The sequence below is a fragment of the Dipodomys merriami genome, unplaced genomic scaffold (genome assembly GCF_024711535.1).
Source record: "Dipodomys merriami isolate MVZ:Mamm:240054 unplaced genomic scaffold, mDipMer1.0.p SCAF_2446, whole genome shotgun sequence".
NCBI lineage: Eukaryota > Metazoa > Chordata > Mammalia > Rodentia > Heteromyidae > Dipodomys > Dipodomys merriami.
In genome coordinates this window covers 4,366-10,567 of record NW_027203878.1, presented here as the reverse complement: position 1 = coordinate 10,567, position 6,202 = coordinate 4,366, and the positions used below count along the sequence as shown (strand labels likewise).

The window sequence follows — 6,202 nt, the reverse complement described above, 5'->3', positions numbered from 1 at the left end:
CATGCATGACAAATTCCCTTCATGTCCTTACTTATTCCTATTTACAAACATAAGTATAATATTTGTAATTTATCCTGATTGGAGATAATGTTTTAACATATTCATTGGCAGAGAAGTAAGCATTCAAACAATCAAAATCTTAAGTTTTGAAAAACTCCCTAAATTTCTATGCTCATTATGCAGCTTGATTTTCAAGAACTATAATTCGTTTTGGGATTGGCTTTTTCTGTTGAAGAAATGAAAAAAAACTATAACTTGACCTTGGGATTTGATATTTATGTGGTTCAATATGGAAGTTGGACAGCATTTAAAAATCCCTTCATTTGCCTCTTTAGGAAGTACGAGATCCTTAACCAGCCTTGTATGAGAAACTGTAAGACTATGGCAGCATTTACAAGACCACCAGGATTAAAATCTGCCCAGATTGGGACACTACTGGACCTCTACAAGATTGCATAGGTGAAAGTGGGACGAGTGAAGTAATATCTTAAAATGTCTAAATTGGTGCCGTTTCAGGTGTTAGAAAAGAATGAAAAGAGGCTGAGAAAATGCAGTCACCATGGAGACGCAGCCAGTATGGGCAGCAATTAACCCTCAAAAGCAAGGCTTAGAACAATTTACCAGATCTCAACCGTGGCTCCTTGCCCCCGGTTACCCTGAAAGCGAACCATTCAGGAGTATGCAATGCCTTGACTCAACCACTTCCATAGCCCTCATGGGCTGGACGCCGGGTTACAACCAGGTTTACAAGGGGAAGAAGCTAGCTGAACAGATGTTTCAAGGACTTATTCTTTTTTCTGCAATAGTTGGATTTATCTATGCATAAATGGCTGAACAGTTTGGATGGACAGTCTATATAGGTATGGCCGGATTTGCTATTCCATGTTTGCTGATGCTTCCTCCATACCCATCTATGCACGACATCCCCTCAAATGGTTATCTGTTCAAGAATCAAGAACAGAAGACAAGAAAATTGGGGATAGAAAAATTAAGAGGTATGTTAAAAAAAATTCATTGGGTTTTTACATTTGTTTTCTCTGAGATGAGCTAAGTTGACATCATACCCAAATCATGAGCCTAAAACTCCCTATGCTCTTAAACACAGATTTCTTTATATTTTAGTTTTCTTTATATTTCTTTTTTGTTATTGTTTTGTTTTCTACCCCTAGTTAATTGAGTGTTGATTAGTTACAAAATAGTCTCCTATTGTTCACTTCTTATTTTGAAGAAGAAGCCAAAGCCAAGCCTGTCATAGTAGCACTAGCCTGGCCCTTCTCCTAGCCATCTGTGAGCATTCATGAGTGACAGTCAGGTTCAGCACATTCTTGGCTTTGCTTCTGTCTTTTTTGTACTTTTTTAATTCTAAAAATGCTGTATAGAGGGGTTACAGTTCATGAGCAAGGTAATGAGTACATTTCAGCTCCCCTATGAACCAGAAATCCCACTTTGGGGCATTTACGAAAGGATCACAAACAAGGCCATACTCAGGCTACCAGTACAACTATGATTATAACAGCATTATTTAACATAGCTAAGATATTGAACCAAACCATATGTCCTTCAATAGATGAATGGATCAAGAAAATGTGATATAGATATATATATACATATATACATATACATACATACATACTATATATACATATATAAACATACATACAATGAAGTTTTCTTTATATTCCAAAGGCAGTTAGAAATAACTCAGTTGTATTTGACTTACAAATATTTTAGACAAATATTTTAGACTTTTGGAAAACAAAAGTACATGTATGCAATGTTTCTTCCAGGTACAAATAATAATAAATGCCACATAAATGACAGCCAAAAAGGAAAAGGTATGATAGGAAAAAGGTGTATTTAGGAACATAATTTTTGTGATATCAAAGACTATGCATTCAAAGATAATAGGCTACTTATAATCTAATTGGCTTGAAAAAGGGAATGCAAAAGTTACAGTAGATTACTGGTTTATTTGGAGTTTTAAGCCCTATCAATAATTTCCTTTAAAAATTGGGAAGTTGAAAATGACTTTAGAGTGTGATAATATGTTGAACTGGGTGGTTCATACATAATAATACCAGTTACTAAGGAAAATTATCTCTAAGTACCCATCAAAACGCAGGGAGTAATTTGTAGTTTAAGTGGTAAAGTACTAGCCTTGAGGAAAAAAGCAAAAAGTGAATAAGGCTCTGAGTTTGTCAACCTGAACTAGCATGTGTGTGTGTGTGTGTGTGCGCGCACACACACACACACACACACACACATACACATACACGCACACGCATGCTCATGTGCAAGGGATGTTGAAAGACTCAGAAAGAGAAATGGAGTGTAAGTCCTTTCATATGTATATTAGATCTAAAATATGACCATGAAATTTGAAAAAAGTAAAACACATGTCCATTAATTATATATGAGTTCAGACTATATAGTACAGAAAGCAGTAAAATTTTATGTTGAATTAATTTTTTTGTGAAAGTATTGTACAGAGGGGTTACAATTACATGGGCAAGATAATGAGTACATTTCTTATCAAGCATTGTAGCCTCCTTCTTTTTGTCCCCTTCCCATCCCTTCCCATCCTCCCCCGCCCCCCCAATCCTCCCAGGCGACCACCCCTCTGCACCAAAGTTTTAAAGTTCATTTTCGACATAATGACTCAATTTTATGTTCTAACCTCTCTGACATAACAGTATCACATGTGAACAGTAAAAAGATGAAGCATATCTTGTCCTTGGGTAGGTGTTAAAGGAGAAATGGAAAGAGGCAAAGTAATAGGGAGTAGATGGCTTGGAAAATACAACATAAGATTCAATGCACATATGTGAAAATGGAACTAGGAAAGAAAGGGGATGGGTGGGGTTTTTATAGACTAGAAGAGTCGATGGACACTATGACAAAGTCTAAGAGGCATTGTAAAAACCAATTGATACATTGTACAACTGTTTAAAAAAACTATCCATGAGGCCTGTAATTCTAATTACTCAGGAGGCTGTGAAATGAGGATTGTGGTTTGAAGCCAGCCATGGCAGAAAAGTTCATGAGACTCTTATCTCCAACAAACTACTCAGAGAAGGCTGGAAATAGTGCTGTGGCTCAAGTTGTACAGGGCTAACCTTCAGCACAGAGAGGTTTTGGAACAGCATTTTGATCTTGATTTGAAGTGCCAAGACAGGCACAAAAACAAAACAAATCAAAAGATAAAAAGAAACAAACCAAAAACAAAAAAGATCTTAATTTTTATATTTTTGAAAATTACAAGAAAAACCCATGTTCCACCTACTTCAAATAGTTAGATAATATACATTACATGGCTGTGCTTATGATGGATGGAAATTTTCTCATTCATGTAGCATCTAATGTTCAGTCGAGGCATGGTTTTTCATGCCTCCCAGGCTATGACTTGTGTAGGCTGAGGTTATGGGCTTGGAGCTGCAGATGCTGATACCCTTCTCAACCAGTGTTTCACCTCTTAACAGGGCAGTCATACCCAAGGGCTCCTTCAACTACAGCTTCATGACCTCTTCGTGGTCCTGTGGGCCCAGTTGGGGGTGCCATCCTGGATAGATGTGATTTGAAGTAAGTTCATTCTACTCATCCTCTATGCCAAAAGAGTCAAGTGTGAGAGGGTTTGCAGACATTTGAAGTAATGTACATACACGGTGCTCCAGTGGCCCCACATACCTACCCAGCATATGCCTGTGTATCCTAGGATTATTGGTCTGGAGCAGGGGATGCTTCCAACATATTCCCTAACTAGTGCTTCACCTGCTAAAGTGAATAAATGATTGAGAGCCTCTTGTTTACCTTAAGGAAATCTAAATTCCTGATCTGTGCCAGGCCACAACAGATGCCATCCCACATGCCCCCATTTCATTTTATGTTAGACATCTCCTGCCACACTGTGGGAACCAAATCACTGGTGAGCAGTTGTGCATGTATGTACACACATTCTCACTAAGGCATGTACATAGTGTCAGATTTGACTGGTTGTATACTATATATTATAGTACCAAAGTGAAAGAAGACTTGGAGATTCCTTGACTACGAGCTGTCCTGTTTTGCTATTTAGCTGTGTCCTGTATAGCCCAGGGTTGTGGGATTCGAAGTGGGCATGCGTCCACCTTCCACAACCAGTGCTCCTTCTCCTACAGGGAGAGCATACCCAAAACCCTGTTCTTTCCCTCTTGGACTAACATCTTGCAGGTCCTTCTCTGAAGACCGAGGTGACAGTGCCATTCCAGATGCCCTAGTTTCTATGCAAATAGGACCACTCTCCCTTTGTGGTAACTGAATATTTGTGTGGGGTTGAGTGAGTATATCATTGTGCTTGTGTATACACCAGTTTGTGGAACACAAGGACCTGTGGCAAGATTTTCCCACTTGGGTGCTGATGCCAGCCCAAGGGAAGAAAAGCATAGAGAGTAGGTCTTTCATGTCTCCCTTGCAGAGTATGGCCTGTGCTGCTTGGGATTACCGGGCTGGAGTTTGGCATGGTGCTGCACTTTCTAACCAGGGCTTATCCTGTTACAGGGAAGCCATACAAGGCGGCCAGTTTTTCTTCACTTTGGGACCTCTGGCTTCCTGGTATGAGTCAGCCCATGTGCAGCTATATGTGCCTATGTCCTTCTCAGTAAGTGGTTCCACTCCCGGTTGGAACTGTGGGAATCCAGTTGTGATATGTGTTGTGCATGTGTGTATACACATTCACAGGAGGGCACAAATGTGGTGCCATAGTGGCCTTGTTGTGCAATATATTGGATCCAGAAGAAGGGAAGCCATAGCTTGTCCTTTTTCCTTAGCTGGCTAATTTCAGTGTAGCCTTGGGAGGCCTTCAATTCAAAGTGATTCCATTCCCTCCTCTGTCCTGTGAAAATGAAATAATGGGTCAGGGATTTTGTGCATGTGTATACACATGTTCCCATGAAAGCACTTAACCTATTTTTAAATTAGATAGGTCCTAGGTGTTTTTGGACCCAAGAGAAAAAGGATGGGGTTGGAGACTGTAAAACATCCCTTTCACAGGCCTGTGGAGCCGGGCTTATATGCCTGGGACTTGGGGTGCTGCCTACCTTCCTAAATGTGCTTACTCCTGCTAAAGAGAGGTCGTGCCTGGTAGCTTGCTCTTCACCATGTGGACTACTGTCTTGCTGGTCCCTTCTGATAGGCCTATGCGCCAGTACACACTTTCATAAGAGGGCACATACATGATGCCAGATAGGCCTGATTGTGGGCATATTGGGCCTGGTCCTGTGTCCATACCCCTGTAATTCCTTTGTAGCCTGGGGTTATTAACTTGGATCTGGGTATGTTGCTACCTCCCTAACTAGTCGTTTACCTGGTACAGTGACTTCATAGTGAGGACCTCTTCTTGTTCATGTAAAGGAATTCTTTATTCATGATTTGTCAGCCTCAGAGACAGTGCCATCTGAGATATATCCATTTTCATGTAAAGATTGCTCCTACCCTGCCATTCTATGGGAACCCATTCATGGAATGTGGACACATGATTGTGTCTATGTGGTGCCAGTTGGACTAAGGGTGGGCTCTAGCGGGCAGAAGAGATGGCACATTGGAGCTTGGAGTATGTCCACCACCCTTCCCAACTATAGCCTATATACTGGGATTATGAGCCCTGAGCAGGGGATACTGTTGCTCACCCCATCCAGTGCTTCCCCTTCCACAAACAGGTCATGCCCAGTAGCCTGTTTTTCTTAATCTTGCAAACCTCTAGCTTCATGATTTGTGTTGTCCTAGATGCAGGTACCATTTGCAGATGACCCCAATTCAAAGGAAGCTGTTCCTCTCCTGCCCTTGCCCTGTGGGAACTGAATTGCAAAACAAAAAAGAAAACATTACGAACTAGTAAGTAGTGGGGTACTTGAAGTTATTTCACAAATGAGGGTCCTTATTAAGGCTTCTTACCCCCTTTTTTCTTCCTTGAAAAATTTTCCAGTGTACTAAAAATCATCACAAATACTTATGACAGTGCATATTAATTGTGATGTACTTCATATTATGTATGAAAATTTTCTTCATGAATTTTAGTCAGTGGTGTTTGATAACTTTTACTCCTCTATATGCAGTTTGCATAATGATAAAGTTGGTATCAATATCCACATATATTCTTATATAATCCTTATCCAATCATTTGGTATTGTCCAGTATATTTTTAACTTTTCCCTAGTCTGACAAGTGTGAT

The 6,202-nt window shown here is 40.1% G+C and overlaps 1 long non-coding RNA gene across 1 annotated transcript; it reads left to right on the top strand.

Moving 5' to 3' along the window:
- The first annotated feature begins 634 nt into the window (after positions 1-634).
- LOC138835981 (uncharacterized) lies at positions 635-5,978 on the top strand. Its single transcript, XR_011374839.1, has 3 exons — positions 635-995; positions 3,480-3,579; positions 5,758-5,978. It is a non-coding gene; the product is annotated as an uncharacterized lncRNA (long non-coding RNA).
- The last annotated feature ends 224 nt before the right edge of the window (positions 5,979-6,202 follow it).